This window comes from Tamandua tetradactyla, chromosome 11 (assembly GCF_023851605.1).
Source record: "Tamandua tetradactyla isolate mTamTet1 chromosome 11, mTamTet1.pri, whole genome shotgun sequence".
Lineage (NCBI taxonomy): Eukaryota > Metazoa > Chordata > Mammalia > Pilosa > Myrmecophagidae > Tamandua > Tamandua tetradactyla.
Genome location: NC_135337.1, coordinates 627,086 through 643,995, shown reverse-complemented (window position 1 = coordinate 643,995; position 16,910 = coordinate 627,086). Strand labels below are relative to the sequence as shown.

The window sequence follows — 16,910 nt, the reverse complement described above, 5'->3', positions numbered from 1 at the left end:
CACAGACAATACGTCCTGTGTACTGCTTCTTTATCTTACACCGACATCTCTTTTTCACACAGGACTGTTTGTATGTCTGTCCTCAACTGGATTAGGACATCCTTTTGGGCAAGGACCGTGGCCATATACTTCTGTGCATGCCGCGCCCTCTGTCTATCACATAGTAGCTGTCAATCTAAGAATGTAGATCAACACTAAACAAGTGCAAATCATGTGAACAATAGGCCAGAACTTATTTTAACAAGCACTTTCTAACAGATAAGCAAATACGATAGCTGAAAGTAATCACCTTGAAAGGATAGAAACACTTCAAAAATGACATAATTAGTCAAAACAGTTTTGGACTTTCTCATGTGCAATTGTGTTCATAGTTTTTTTACTTTTTGACCCAAATCGAGGTATTCCTCAGCTTGATCATCCTCTTTACTCAATAGATATTGTTCATAGTTTCTTGGCTCTATAGAAGTTTTGAAAATCACCTGCAAAAATTGAAGATGTCACTATAAAAATAGACTCAGAAGAATGTACTCGGAAGGTAATCATCCCCAAAGAGCAGCTCCAGAAATGACTAAATAGGTGTACAATTTCTCAAGGTGACTTTTTAAAAAAGCAGTGCTTTTTTCATGTATAATTTTGCTAGATTTGTTAAAATGTTATGTTCCTGTAAGGACAAGAGAAATGAAGGGTAAATGTTTATGAATGGAAGTTGAAATAAAGGCTGCAACTGAAGAGATGTTTTGAAAGACAGATTTTGTGGGAAGTTATGGGCATAACTGTTAAAAACAAAAAATGTGAGGAGCTTAAAATCAAGAGAAGAAACTGGAATCTGCAAAGACCAAGAGATGAGAAGAAATAAGTCCAACCCATCAACTAGCATTTTAATGATCATCTACCATGGGTCAGACGCTGTGCTAGGGGTTGAGGATACAGCTTAAGGAGAGACAGACAAGTAAGCCAACAATGAGTGTGGCAAGTACAGAGTGTTTGGGTTCACAGCGGAGAGGTGGTGAATCCTAAGCCAGCCTAGAGGTGGGCGTAGAAGGCTTCTGCGAGGAACCCAACAGCAGGACTGAGAGATAAGGGACCAAAGGGTTCATTTAACCAGGCAAAAAATAAAGAAAAAAAAGAGATTTCACATGTGTAGAGGTTTAGGGGTGTTCCAGACCCAAGGAATAGCAAATGTAGAGGCAGGTAAACAAAAGAGACCAGAGCCTGTTCCCTAACTTTAAGAAAATAAGAATTTAAGCAGGGGCTGTGAGGATAGAGTGACTGCTTAGGTGAAAGACTGAAGGTAGATCAAGGAATCAGCAATGAACACAGTGCCTTGAGACATGACGGGGCTGTTTCTAGATATGGGGAATATTGGAGAAGGAAGAGGAGATTTGGTGAAGATAAGTAGGCAAGAGATCAGTCTAACTGGAAGAGGGAGAACTGTCTTCAGGAGTAAAAGCAATAGGTTTTGAATACTTTAAGGAGAACTGGGCGAGACCTGACTAAGAAGATGGAGTTGCACTGAAATATGCCTTCTGCTATTGGACTCTTCTCAAAGCTAAGCCTAAATCCCATAGTGTACTTTTAGTTGAATATTTTCCTAATACATTAAAAATCAAGGGGACTTGTGGTGTTGTCTCACAATTGGAGTAGCTGCTGACATGAAATTCCAGGATCTTTCTGGGAATATCAACCCCAAATGTACTCAGCAATTTAATTACTCAACTGGATTGTGAATGATCTTCCTTAAGGACAATACTTCTAGTCAAAGCAAATCCTACTTTATAGGAGAAATTGGCAGGAAAACGTTCAAGTGATCCCATAACTAATCATAGCCATCACTCATCCTTGAAGTTCTCTGCATAGCTTCACTCGTGCAGAGAAAGATGGGATCCCACAAAATTTCATTGGGAAAAAAAAGGGGATCTCAGTCTCCAGAGCCAAATAAAAATCTACAGACCATTATCAGTAGAAAACCATGGACAAGGGCCCCCACTGGTTTTAATTTTAATCAAAACTAAAACTATACTTATGTCTTTACACATAAAATTCACATTTAAAATCGTCTCCCCAAACCAAAGTAGAAATGCATTTATTTGTGGTCATGTCTGTTCTTCTCAGACAAATAGGCTGTAAAACTCCTCGAGGGCAAAAATCTTCCTTATCCATTTTCACCCAGTTTCTAGCACAGTGGAGCACATACGTCCTCAATGTATACATTTTAAATAAATGTTGAACGAAGAAAACATATGTCTGTATAAACTGGGGATATACGGTGTCTTGAAAAATTGGTGGAAAGTCTAGATGTCTTGGAGAATGCCAGGCTAAGTCAGTTGGATGCTATAGATGCTGAAGAAGAGATTTGGGGGCATATCAAGCACAGGCTGAGTTACTGCCCACATCTCACCTCAGGACCTAGGGACACCGAGGTGTGTGATAAGGGTGTTTGTGGAAGCAGGAATTAAAAGGTGTATTTCTTTGCAAAATAAGTTTGCATTTGAAAAGCTTTCGTCTTTTCAAAACACTTATCTTATTTGCTCCTCAAAGCAATTGTGGGAAATAGCCAGACCAGTGATTATTATCCCCATTTCACAGATGAAGAAATTCAGATAGAATTTAAGTGTCTTGCCCAAGGTTAAATACCTAATTAGTGACACAGCTGAGACAAAACCCCACTGTTACTGACTTCTTATTCAGTTTCATTTTACTATGCCTTCCTGCAACACTGTAAAAGCATATCCAAGAGGACCTCTGGGCAGAGGTCCACCGTCTTCTTATCACTTCCATTTTGATACAGAACAAGCTGATCCACTGTGAGATTAGGAATCCTAAACAAATGAATGCATTATTTTATTTAAAAACATTTTTTTTCTGAGAGCCTAACCATTGCAAAGCAAGTCCTTGACTCTGTGGCAACACAGATACAAATAACACCTAGCCCCTGCTCTCCAGAGACCACAGTACACTAAAGAAAGCCAATACGCAAAGAACAAAAGTATAACAGAAGTAAAACACAGGGACACTGGAAAGTAGAGAGCACTGTGTTTAATTGACTCCACTTTCATTTCGAGCAGTTTTCAGCCTGCAGATCAGAACTGAGGTGGCCTATGCAACTGGATTGTAAACAGTTTAAAAACAGAAGCCATCTCTTCTTCATTTCTTATTCATGTTTATAAACCCCACAGCGGTTGGTTCTTTGCCTTGCATAGAGTAAGTGTTCAGTAAAGATCTGTTGATACTGGCTCACTTCTGAGAGGTTCACAAGGGTTAGCCAAACAGAGGACAAGCTCCAGTAAGATTCAAACTAATTCTGAGAATTAGGAGCCAGCCAGACCCTTTCTGCTAAGCCTAGACCCAATTGCCTAGACTCTGATTAAGGAAGAGTATGTATAATAAAAGCATTGTAATTTGACTTTTTGATATACTTTTGCCCTTTTGGAAATTTGACTCTCAATTTAATTGTTGTCAAGGAGGGGAACATTTAAGATTGTCCCCGTATAGTTAATGCTTCCTCAGGTACATGTATTAAGACAACTAGGAATCCAAAATTCTCAAAGATAAGCAGAGGAAGTTAATATGAGATAAGCAGGAATTCTCACTTTAACACTACCTGACTTACAAACTTATTTAAAGTATTCTATGCTGCGAGGATTACATTTCAAATCCTGAATGGGCATATATATATTTTTATATATCATGACATTAAAAAGGGTTGACTTGAGTGTGTTAGAACATCGCCTCAATTCAAGAGCAGCATAACTCTGCAACTGTGTAATTATCAGACCACGGTATTATTTGGATGAGCTGCAGTGTTTCAGTCACTAAATGATTATGAAACTTCACATATTTGTAAAATGTTGTGGTATTTATTCTCAAGACTATTCAGTTCTTATGTTCTTATGTTCTTCCTTCACAGTTAGCCAAGAAATTCTTGAGTATTAAGGCCCACGCATAAAGAAAGTTTCCACCTTAAGATACAGAACATCTTCATACCTTCTGTGTGCAGATTACATCTAAGACCCCTGAAGCAGAAGGAAAGGGAACATTTTATTATTATGTGGAATTCAATATGGTTAAGTAACTAAACGAGGATGGGTATTAAAAGTGAGGGGGAAATCCCAGTTTTAAAAAGTAAGCATAAAAAGTCTACTTACAAGTAAGTAATCCTTCAGGAGATAATTAATGGCTGGCAACAGGTATTTATAATGGAAGCATACATGGTCTTAACGATGGGTTTGCTTCTGAAAGCACTCTAATTAAAAAGGGAAAGAGTAATTTTTTAGGAAAGTACAAATCAGTGGCCTGTATGTCTATTAATGTGGGTAAAGAGGCAGAGGTGCCCAACAATTACTGCTGGGTCAAAGATAATGACTTCGTAAATATGCAAATAGGCTCTCCAACAAAGCTAAAATTACGTCATTATTCATCAGTGTAGAACAGCATGTGAAAAACTGGAGTTCAGCAGGGAAGTGTTGGTTGAACCTGAGTGTCCTGGACACCAATTTGTTTTTGTTTTAAATTATCTGATTTCTAAGAATATTGTTATATGACAACTCTGGGTTTTGCTCACCACTGGTCCAGCCATTTTTCTCTCAAACCTTTGACTCCTTCCCTCTTGTAACACTTGCCAACAGTAAAGCAAGAAAAGATAGAACAAATGTTAGCAAGAAGGAGAATGTTCCCACGTTATGAGTACATCTTTGTCCAGGAAGATATACCTCATTGCAGAAAAGAGCCCTGCAAGAGTTTTCACCTCTGGTGGTGTCTTTTGCAAGATTTAATTACCTCAAAAGAACCTTCCTTAATTGAACTCTTAGAATCTGGACTCCTTGTCTCTCTACTGATGACCATCTTTTAGGAGTATTTACTAGAGGCCATCGTGGGGCGATGGGTAGTTTTTAAGTAAGCAAAGAAATGTATAGAGTGAACACAGACTTGCTTATGTAAACTCAAAATACTAGAATTACGAGATTGCCTTTAAGTGTGAAAAAGGCAAATTTAGAACATGCAAAAGGTAGTATAGTTCCTTACTTATCCATCACTTGAGGTTTTGAGAAGAAAGGGGAAGTAAGAAGAGTCAAGGAGAAGAAAAACAGGACAGAAAAACAGGAAAGGAAGGTGAAGGGTGCTCTGGAGTAATATGCACCTGTTTCGAAGTGGGGAAGTAGTATGAACACAAGCAAAAGAAGAACCAGAGTGGAGTTCCCCCTTGCACATACCCCTGTCCCCTGTGAAGGCCTGTTCCCTGTGAGCCCACAGCTTGGTTCCAATGGTGAGAGAGACCTGCCCTCGGGACACTTCGAATTCTCTCCAAAAAACTCAAGATACTCCAAATCCAAATCAGCTCCCTCCATCATGAAGAATCCTAGATAATAATAACAAGAATAATATTAGTGATAATAATGGCAGCAAACATTTTTGAGTCCTTACTGTGTACCAGGTATTATAACAAGCACTTTGTATGTTTTATGTTTAATCATCTTCCAGCCAACATATTGAGTAGGAAGTTTTATCCCCACTGCAGAGACGGAGAAAGTGAAGCTTGAGTAAGCTGTCCAACATCGTACAACTTACTCAAGCTTGGCGATGGACCTGCTAAGTCCATCGCCAACTCCACAGGCATGCAGTTCATCTCTGCACAATCCTCTTGCCCTCAGTCTTTTCCTCAGAGTTCTAGCACCATCCATGATTTAGATAGCCCATTTGAGCAGTAAATACATTCATTAATCATTTATTATAAGCCTTGTCTTCCAAGTTTATTATAAGGCAAGGATTTTTGATCATTGTAGACTTCATTTGTCTCCCCTAGCATGGCACACACTTTCTTGCTTATCAGCCCCCAACTCTCGGGCAACTCAGGGGCTTCCTTTCTCCATTCCTGCCCTCCAAATGGGAAAAAGCAGCCGATTCTGTACATTGGTTCCATGCTACATTTTCCTTTCTAATATTGTCTTCTAAATATACTAAATAAAAGACAAAGCCAGAGCAGTGCAATGGCGGTGCAGTGGAAGAATTCACGCCTGCCATGCCGGAGACTGGGTTCGATTCCTGGAGTCTACCCAGGCCAAAAATAAATAAATGAATAAAAAGATAAAAGCAGTGAGAAAGAATCAATTCTGTTTACTGCCATAATTCTATCTAAACATAAATCTAAAAATTACAGGAAACATGAACTATAATACCATGACTGATAGCATCTGGATATATTTTATTCAGTTGTTCTTCACACACGTATTTCTACATAGTTATATTCAAAATACACACAAAAATTATATCCTGCATTCTCACCTAATCTGCATCTCATAAATTTTTTCCATATACAACATTTTTATTGTTATTATCTGCGTAACATTCCAGTATTGTTGATATATAGACCTTGAATGCTTTCTGTATTATTTTTGGGATGCGTACTCAGAAGTTACCCATCTTATTGCAGACACAACTCCTACAGAAAGCCTACCCATAACTGATTCCTTTGCCAAAGTCAATGGGGTGAATGGATGGGCCCTCTCTTTATTTCCAAGCAGGGTTATGGATCAGCCCAAAAGAATATCCTGCAGCTGCTACTCTCCAACCTATGTGGCTCCTCCATGGCAGTTTCAAACCTTTACCACCCTCCTTGGGCCTCTTTCCCTCTTTCTGTTCCCCATTTCCTTCCTAGCAGAAGGTCTCACTTTCTGCTTCGCTAAAGACATCTCATCTCCCCTGTAAACTCTTTTCCAGCCCATTTCTACACCAGGCAAGGCCATCTAAGAACTCACCCACCCTCCCTCCCCTCAATCTCACAGTTTATCTCTGCATCCAGCTGTACTTTCATCCCTACATCTCAGAGAAAAGAGTCCTTTCTTGTTTCCAAAGCTAATCCTTCTGCATTGGCCATTGTTTGCATACCCTTCTGCCCTGTCAGGACGATTTTGCCATTTGCTATCCATCCCTTGCCCTGCCTCTCCATGCCCCTTCAGTAGTTCATCTCTTCCTCTCTCCTGGCTTAATCCCCTTGACCAACAAAAAATTTCATCCCAGTCTTCAAAATGCACACACACACACACACACAAATACCTTTTTATTGTAGGTCCAGACAGATTTCTCTATCCTTTCACTCTCAAGTTTCTTAAAAGAATAATTTATGCCACGCTGCTCTTCCTTTCTTGATGCGTTACAACTCCTCTCCCTAAATTTATTCAGTACCAACCACATGAAAAAAACTAAGGAAATAGAGATGAACACAGCAGCCCTTACTCCAGGTAGACAGATAATAAAGTGAAACAACCCAACACAATGAAATAAGTGTCATAATTGAAATATGTGCAAAAGTTTTCATGGGAGTGCTAGCTAGGAGAAACCGAAGAAACTTCATAGGGAGATGACACTTGAGCTAGGCCTTCAACAATGAGTTCAATATTGCCAAGTAGAGACTATATATATATTAGTAGGAAAAGCATATAATACTAATGATTATTCAGACAATAGAAAATAGTTCAGTTGTTGGAAGAGTTGGGTTCATATTAAGGAATGCTTGGGGAAGAGATGGAAAATGACTTGGGACCACACTTTGAGAGGCAATGGTAAGCCATTGTGCTTTTAGGCAGTTCTATGTAATCTGGCTTCTGCTTGAATTATTCTACTGAAATTCTTTTAGATGCCACCAGAAACCATCAACTGCCATATCCAATGAGCTCGTTCTTACACCTCATCCTCCTTGAGCAGTTTGCAGCATTTGGCACCATCCACGATTTCAGTGACCCCCTAACTGGTCTCCCACCTTCCAGTATCACCTTCTTTCAATCCATTCACTATGCTTAAGATTACAGAACTGTTCAAAATACACGTATAATTCTACCACTCCATATTTAAAACCCATGAGTGGCTCCACACTCCCTGTGATTAGAGCCCAAACCCCATAGGCTGGAACAGAAAGTTCTTTGCATTCTGGCTGCATCTACCTCTCCTGCTGATGTCCTTTATTGTACAGTCTGTGTGTCAGGCACATCAGACTACTGACCAGACCACAGACATACTGTGGGCTCCTCTTCACCTCCATGCCTCCTCTTTCCTTTGCTTCGGATGCCTTAATTCCCTCCCTCCCTTTCTTTTCCCCGCCCTTTCCACAACCTGGGGAATCTTATCCATTCTGCAAGGCCTAGCTCAAATGTCTAATCTTCTGTGAAACCATCCTCAACTCTCAGCTTAGTTACTCTTCCCCCCGAGCCCCTGTACATTGGTTTTCACATATTAAGTATACCATTTAACAATTAGTTGAATATATGATTATTATATTGAGAGATACTTGGGTGCACATACTGAGTCTCATTATTTTTGCTTCCATACTCAACAAAGGTGTGTTGAATGAATAGGTGGATACATAGTGTATACTCAATCAATAATTAATAATTAGGGTAGACACTCTTTTCCAACCCAGTAGACCCTAGCATGGGCAGGTAGGCAGGCAAGGAGGACTAGGAGGACATGAAAAGAAGCTTCATTAATGAGCAAGAGTCAAACATGCCACGTCACAGCCACCTGACTCCCTGACTGACAGATTGCACCACAGGCTTTCATTCCCCGTGGCTCTCTTTCATTGATGACACGGTGATTCATCAGACCTGAAGACTAGGCAGTTATGCAGCTGCCTTTCTTGTTTTAGGCAAAATCTGGGGAGCTTGTCTAGTACTAAGGAGGTACACCTTGGAAACTGAGCAGAAAACACTGGTAACCTGGCTTGGGGCGCCTCATCAGTACGCAGCACTTACCTCCCATTCCTATGATGCGACTGAAGGAGTATTAGGAGATTCTCTGTGGATGGGGATAACAGATACTCCTTATTCTTGTCCTCAGTCTCTGTGAGTCTCTTTTTCCCCACCTTACCCCTCCCTGTGCATTCTCTTGGCTGTGGTGACCAGATTCTGCAGAAATAAAACAGGCCTAGGCTTCTATGTGGCTAGGCTGTATTCTCCTCCTTCTCTAACAATACCACACTGTAAAGCAGGCATTTATCAGCTAATGAGCTCAGAACACCCATGCCTTTTGTCACCTAACCTTTCTGTACCTCTATGCAGATATTCCTAGGAGATCAGCCAATTATTTAATGACTCCTATGTGCTAGGCATTTTGCATATGATCTCAATAGATCCTCACAGCATTTCTACAGGGAATTCACATTTGACAACTAAAGATATCAAGTTGCAAAGTAGTCAAATAACTTGCCTGAAGTCAACAGGCTAATAAGTATATGGATAGGACTTAGACCCACATTGTAACAAATTCCAAAGCTTGTGTACTTTCCATTTTCCATGCCATCTTGGAGAATTGAAAATGTTGAAAGTTACATAGTCAGCCAATGCCACGGTAGAGATTAAATTCAAGGGATCTTGATTTCCAGGGTAGCCTACAAATACGTTCTCTATTGAAAGGATTAGGTATATGGATAGTCCCTGTATCAGTGTTTTAATAATGTTGGAATTTTCTTATGTTCAATATTCATAAACTTCAAAAAATTTTAATGAAGCCACAATGTAAAAATGATGTACAAGGATGGGAAAAGCTGTCTGATTGCTCATCCTGTGTCTCTGGTGTCTACTCTCTTGTAGTCCCAGTTAGGGGCACTTGAAAAAAGATGCTCCCTTACCCTCTAAAGTCATAAATTTACCTATGGTTCATAGCCTCACTGGGAGCAGTACTTTAAGAATCTTTCCCTCTCCTCTTTCTTTCCCTCTAATGTGAAAAGTATGTCCAGAGAAGGAATAAGACTGTATCTACATGCACAACTAGTTTGATAAAATATTAATGATCATTCATTTCTAAAACAATGCCAAATTCAGTAAAGCAATGCTTTTATTTTTCTGGTCAACTTGACACCCAGATAGCTAGTTTGCCTGAAGCTGATGCTCTTGGCATTGTGACTAAACAGAGGTGGTGATAACAACCATCATAGAGTTAAGCACATAGAGTGGGTGATAAAGTCAACAAGAAGCTGAAAGCGAGATTAACCGTGGACAAGCTGCCAGGAGTTGGCTGCAGATCCAAAGCGGACAGTGAGGCTCATCCATCCCCCACTTCAACTTTCCAACCCAACAGCATCATCTCTGTTTCAACACTCATGACCAGAGTAGGGATGGAGAGAAGAAAAGTAAAGGAGTCAAAAACAGATGGTGAGTACACAGGTGATCTGCCTGGGATAAAATGCAAAGGCTTGGTGGTAAATACTTCTTAACGCAGGCTACAAAAGAAAAAAGAAGAGCATTTAGAAATTCAAACAAATAAATGAAAGGTTACACTCCAGAAGAGCAAGTAGACACAAATGATTTCTGGCCTTCCTTTAAGCCACAATCTGTTTTCTTGTTCCAGCCTACTAAGGAGACTTGTCGAGACCAGCCAAGGAGGTTCTAGAGTCTGTCTATTGTTCGAGACTTGACATTGTTTTCCTTGGATTATCCCCACTCCTGTGTTTTCCTTGCCTGTCTTCTAAAAAGTAGGTTACAGATGTTCAGGTTTCCCTCGAGCATCCTAATGAGTTAGTCATGATTACAATTGCATCTTCTATATTGCCCAACCCCTTGAAAGGCTGCCATGAAAGGAGCTTCTGCAAACACAACCTGGGCTGTGTTTTTAGTGTTCTTATGTTGCAAAATATGAATGAGAAGTTACCTCCAAGTAAGGGGTTCACATGAAAGCTGCTGAAGCAGAGAGAAGATGGGTGGGCTGCAGCCTGAATGGAGATGCTGCTGTTGTTCTGACAAGGAGCACACATTGACATTAGAAGAAGCAGCTCCTTGTAACAAATGTGAAAGGGTATCACACTGCTCAAAGCACACACTGGATTGACACCTTCTCCATGAGCTACATCTCAGGCAGGTCATCAGCCATGTCCACCCCTCCTTCCTCGCTGTCCACTCCTCTTGTGTTCCTCTTGCAGCTTGAATTTCAGCTTCAAACCCTATCCTGGTGTTTCTCAACCTTTACTTTTCTTATTATTGTCCTCCTAAAGAGCCTTTTTAGAACAACTTTTTTCCTAATCGACCCCCCCAGGCAATTTTAATACCAGAAATAAACTGTTATATCAGCTTATGAACTTTATATTTATCTATACTTTATACATAAAAAATGTAAGTTTTTTTTAATCCCCCAAGAACCATGCTCACCCTGGTGAGAATAAATGACCTATGAAGCCACGTAGACTGATGGAGAACACAACAGAAGCCTATCACAAAAATAGATGCAAGATGAAATCAATTCGGGCAAAACCTTAGACACATGGCAGGCATAGAAGTTTGTCTAGATCAGCCTAGTATGGGTCATGACAGACACTGACCATCAATGTTGGCCAAGTGGGTCATAGGTTGGAGAGGGCAGCTGAGGACAGTGTTTGTGGAATACAGGAGAGTAAAGTTCAAGGCGATCAGAATTCATGAAGAATAATCGTCCCCTGGGTCAGACAACGCCTCATTCAGAGAAATGCCAACATCCAGAAAAGCTCTCTGGAAGAAGGGATTGTCTGGTCAGGTCTGAAGCCAGACTTAGGTATTTCACCTTTGATCCCACTAGCCAGGCTTGCTGTGCCCATTGATGAAAATCTCTGTTTCAATGATGGGGAATGTGTCAAATGGTGCCTATACAACCTGAGAACCATCTACATCCCCCAATAACTTGGACCCTCTTGATCAAATGAAAGAACCAAGTCTTCCAGTCTGACAAGGAGCTGTGCTGGTGCGCTCACACATTTAGGCATTCAAGTGGGTTGGTTGAATAAGAGGTCCAGGCTAATCTTCCTCCTCCTCAAGTAAGTTATCTTCTAGAGATGCCTCCTCTTCTAACATAAAAATAGGAGCAGAACTAAGGTCCTGGTTGGGTATTCCCAAAGCTGTGCTTCCTAAAGCCAATGGTCCAATCTGATGGCCCCTTTTCACTGTTTTCACTGGTCAGCATCTCAGTGCCCTCCTCTGCAAGTACGGGGCAGCCCCTCTTTCTCTGGCCTTCAATGCACTGTTTTTCCTAAAGTTTTCTCCACACTCTCTGGAAGTGTCTTCTCTGTCTCTTCATTCCTCCTTGCCTTTTATCAAGGACATCCTTTATCCTTTGGTTCTTTCCTGTTGCCCTCCATGTTCATGCCTTTTAAACTTTTATCTGTTCATGTGTTCAATTGAATTCAAGAAATATTGTTGAGCACTTGATATTGCCACACATTGGTATAGACACGATATATGGGGAAACAGATATGCATACAACTATGAAAAACACAATCTGAGAAGAGCTACAATGCAGAAATGTATTAAATAACTTAGGAACTCAAATAAGGAAGTGATTAATTCTGATTAGAGGAGATCATAAATGGCATTGCAGAGTGAAAAATTTTGATTTGTGCCTTGAAGCATGAATTGGGTTTCATAAAACAGAAAAAGAGGAGGAAGATCATTATAAATAGAGAGATTAGGATAGGAAAGGTACAACATAATCAGGAAGGGTTAGAAAGTCCACGGGCTGGACAGAACAGAGGTAGGTGAGGGTTGGTTCAGGGCAGTGGTAGATGACTGTGTCACTGTGGCTTCAGCATCATTTAATGTACATCTTTAGGCTGGGAAGTAACATGAAAATAGGTCAGCACAGGACCTCACACACTCATTTTTCAAAAATACATTTAGCTTATATTTACTATATGTCATGTACTACGCCAGGTGCTGGCGACACAAAGACAAGTAAGCTCCCCTCCCCCACCAAGAGGTCAAAATAAAGTGGAGACATGGACACATTTCAAAAATTCAATATATACGATCCAAGCTAATACATACCTGACATACATATGTCTGTATGTACATGACAGAATGGGAGTGGCTGGCTCTGAGGCAAAGGATGACTTTCAGAGAAAAAGCGATATCTAAGCTGAGCTTTAAGAAATGAATCGGAGTTTTATGGTGTGATGGGCAGACCAACGCCCTCCATCAAAGACGTCCACATCCCCAACCAGTGACTGCGTTACTTGACATGGAAAAGGGAGTGTGATTAAGTTAAGGGAAGATGGGAAGAGTATCCTGGACTGTCCAGGTGAGCCCAATGGAATCACAAGGGAGGCAGGAGTGTCAGAGCTGGCGTCATGGAAGGAGCTGTGACTGCAGAAGCAGAGGCCAGCTAACCACGTGGGTGGCCTCAAGAAGCTGGAAAAGGCCAAAACAACGGACTCTTCTCTAGAGTGTCCAGAAGGAACATGCAACTGTGACATTACTTTGACTTTAACCCAAAAAGACCCATTTTGGACTTCTGAACTTCCGAACTTCAGAAATGTAAAATAACACATTTGTGTTGTTTTAAGGCATTAAGTCTGTGATCATTTGCACAGCATCGAGAAGAAACTGATGTGGATGGAAAGGCAGGCACGAGGGTGAAGGGCATTCCAGGCAGAAAGGACAGCATCAGCAAAGGTACAGGGGCCTGGAATAGCATGGCATGCCCTGCGGACAGTGACCACAAGTAGTTCATTGTTGGTCAGGTTCGCAGGACGTAAGGTAAGGAGCAGAGGAGGCTGGAGGATAAGACAAGTGATGATTTACCGTCTGTTAAGAAGCTGCCCTCCAAGGAGCTCTGGCATTGGTTAAGCTTAGAAGGTGAAGCAGAGCCGTTTAATGTTTTAACCAGAAAAGTAACAATTGCCAGATTTTCCATTTTGAAAGACAGGCTGAATGGAGAAGAGGCTGGGGAAGAGAGACTATTCAGAATTATAGGAGTCCGGGTGAGAGGTGATGCGGCTTTACGTAAAAACAGTGTGAGCAGGAGTCATAACAGAGAGATATTTGGGACTCAGAACATTACTGGGTGTCGGAAGCTGAGAGAAAGGGAAAAGCCAAGATTGACCCCAGATATCTAAATTAGAAACTAACCTGCCTAGATGGGAAAGCTTGGGGGCCTCAGATTCATCTTTTTTTTTTTAAATTAGAGCAGCTGTTGGTCAGTAAGCACAGAGGTTCCTGCCCCTAAACACACAGGTTTCCTTAGTATTAATACTTTGCATTGATGTGGTAACTTTGCTATGTGATAAAGCAGTATTATTGTAATTATACAGTTAACTATCCTCCATAGTTTACATTAGGGTCCATTAGGTGTTATATAATTCTATGATTTTTTTAAACACTTTTTTCTGGAAACATATGTATAACCTAAAACTTTGCTCCTTTAACCACATTCAAATGTACAATTCAGTGATTGTGTTACATCGCTGCTATTCATCACCAAAACTTTTCCAAAGCCTCAAACAGAAACTCAGTACCAAATGAGCATTAATGCCCCAGTCCCTAACCTCCCCCCACCCCACCCCCAGTTCCTGGAAACCTGTATTCTAGTTTCTGACTCTATTACTTTGCATATTTGAATTATTTCATATACATTAGGTCATGCAATATTTGTCCTTTTCTGTCCAGCATATTCACCTCAACATGGTGTATTCAAGGTTCACCCATGTTGTAGCATGTGTCAGAGCTTCATTCTTTTTCAAGGCTCAGTAATATTCCATTGTATGCACACACCACATTTTGTTTATCCATTCATTGGTTAATGGACACTTGGGTTGCTTTGATCTTTTGGCAATTGTGGATAATGTCCCTATGAACAGAGGTGTATGAATATCTGTTCAAGCCCCTCTTTCAATTCTTTGGGGTGGAAAACCCAAGTCATATGTTAATTCTATACTTAACTTTCTGAAAAACCACCAAGTTGTTTTCCATAGTGGCTGCACATTTCATATTCCTACCAACAATGAAAAGTGTTATTTTCCCACACCCTCTCCTACACTTATTATTTTCAGTTAGCTATTCTAATGGGTGTGAAATGGTATCTCATTATGGATTTGATCTGCAATTTCCCTTATGGCTAATGATGTTGAGCATCATTGCATGTGCTTATTTGCCTATTTATATATGTTTTTTAGAGAAATGTCTATTGAAGTCTTTTGCATGTTTCTAAATTGGATTGTTCATCTTTTTGTCACTGAAGTTTAATATTTCTTTATATACTCTGGATAGTGCCAGAGCAAACCCTTATCAGATATGTGATTTTCAAACACTTTTTCCACGTCTGAGGGTTCTCTTTTTACTTCCCTGATGAAGTACTTTGATACACAAAATAATTAATTTTGATGAAGTCCCATTTATCTATTTTTTTCTTTTGTTACTTGTGTTTTTGGTGTAAAGTCTAAGAAACTATTGCCCAATACAATGCCCTGAAAGTGTTTCCATGTTTTCTTCCAGGAGCTTTATAGTTTTTCTGCGTATATTTAGATCTTTGATCTATCTTGAGTTAATTTTTTGCATATGGTGTGAAGTAGGGGGTCAACTTTCATTCTTTCGCATATGGATTATCTGATTTTTCCAGGACCATTTGTTATGGAGAACTTATTTCCCCATTGAGTGAATTTGGCTTCCTTGTCAAAAATCCATTGGCCATAGATGTGAGAGTTTATTTCTGAACCCTCAATTGAATTTCATTGGTCTATAAGTCTGTCATTGTGCCGTCAAAAATCCATTGGCCATAGATGTGAGAGTTTATTTCTGAACCCTCAATTGAATTTCATTGGTCTATAAATCTGTCATTGTGCCAGTATCATGCTGTTTTTTTTTTTTTTTTTTTTTTTAAAGGAAGGAAAGACAGAGAAGGAAGGAAGGATGGAAGGGAGAAAGAAAGGGAAACATTTTCTTGTTTTTTTTATTATATTTTTGTTTTTGTTTGTTTGTTTTTTACATGGGCTGGGGCCGGGAATCGAACCGAGGTCCTCCGGCATGGCAGGCAAGCACTCTTGCCCGCTGAGCCACCGCGGCCCGCCCCGTATCATGCTGTTTTGATTACTGTAGCTTTGCAATAAATTTTATAGTCAGGAAGTATAAATTCTCCAACTTATGATGGTTTGGCTTGTGAGACTATCCTTTCATATAAATTTGATGATTGGCTTTCTTATTTCTGCAAAGAAGTCTACTGGAATTTTGATTGGAATTGCACTGAATCTGCAATTGGCTTTGGGTAGAATTAATATCTTAACAATATTTAGTCTTCTAATCCATGAACACAGAATGTTTTTTTACTTATTTAGGTCTTTGATTTCCTTTAGCAAAGTTTTGTAGTTTTCCAAGTACAAGTCCTTTGTAGCCTTAGTTAAATTTGTTCCTAGATATTTGATTTTTTTAGTTGCTTTGTACATGGAATTTTTTCTTGATTTCTTCTTCAGATTGTTCATTACTGGTATATACCGACTTACTGATTTTTTGCATATTGATCTTTCATCCTGCCACTTTGCTGAATTTATTAGTTTTAGTAGCTTTGTAGGTTTTCTATTATAAGGTCATGTCATCTGGAAATAGGAAAAGTTTTACTTCAACCTTTCCAATTTAGTTGCCTTTTATTCCTTTTTCTTGCCTAATTGATGTGGCTAGAACTTCCAGTATAGTGCTGAATAACATGGCGACAGTAGTCATCCGTGTCTTGTTCCAGATCTTAGATGGAAGGGTTTTGTTATTTCACCATTGAGTATGATGTTAGCTGTGGTTTTTTTCACGTATGACCTTTATCATATTGAGGAAATTCTCTTCTATTCCAACTGTTCAGAATTTTTTTTATAAAGAACGGATACTGGATGTTGTCAAATGACTTTGCTATGTCAATTGAAATGATCGTGCAGTGTATTAAATTACTTGATTTTCTTTATGCTGAACCACCCTTGCACACCTGAGATAAATCACATTTAATCATAGTGTGTAATTCTTTCAATATGCTGCTGGATTTAGTTTGTTAATATTTTGCTGAGATTTTTGCATCTATATTCATTGTGGATATTGGTCTGTAATTTTCTTTTCTTGTGGTACCTTTGTCTAGCTTTGGTATTAGGGCCTCATAGAATGAGTTAGGAAATATTACTACCTCCTCAATTTCTGGAAGTGTTTGAGCAAGGT

The 16,910-nt window shown here is 39.8% G+C and overlaps 1 long non-coding RNA gene across 1 annotated transcript in view; it reads right to left on the bottom strand.

Annotated features, from left to right (window-relative positions):
* Nucleotides 1–1,494: 1,494 nt before the first annotated feature.
* LOC143649774 (uncharacterized) overlaps nt 1,495–16,910 on the bottom strand; it is a 42,645-nt gene continuing 27,229 nt past the window's right edge. The window contains exons 2-4 of the long non-coding RNA XR_013159170.1: nt 5,211–5,356; nt 4,146–4,243; nt 1,495–4,013 (exon numbers count right to left, since the gene is read on the bottom strand). This is a non-coding gene — a long non-coding RNA (uncharacterized LOC143649774). The remainder of the gene's footprint in view (nt 4,014–4,145; nt 4,244–5,210; nt 5,357–16,910) is intronic.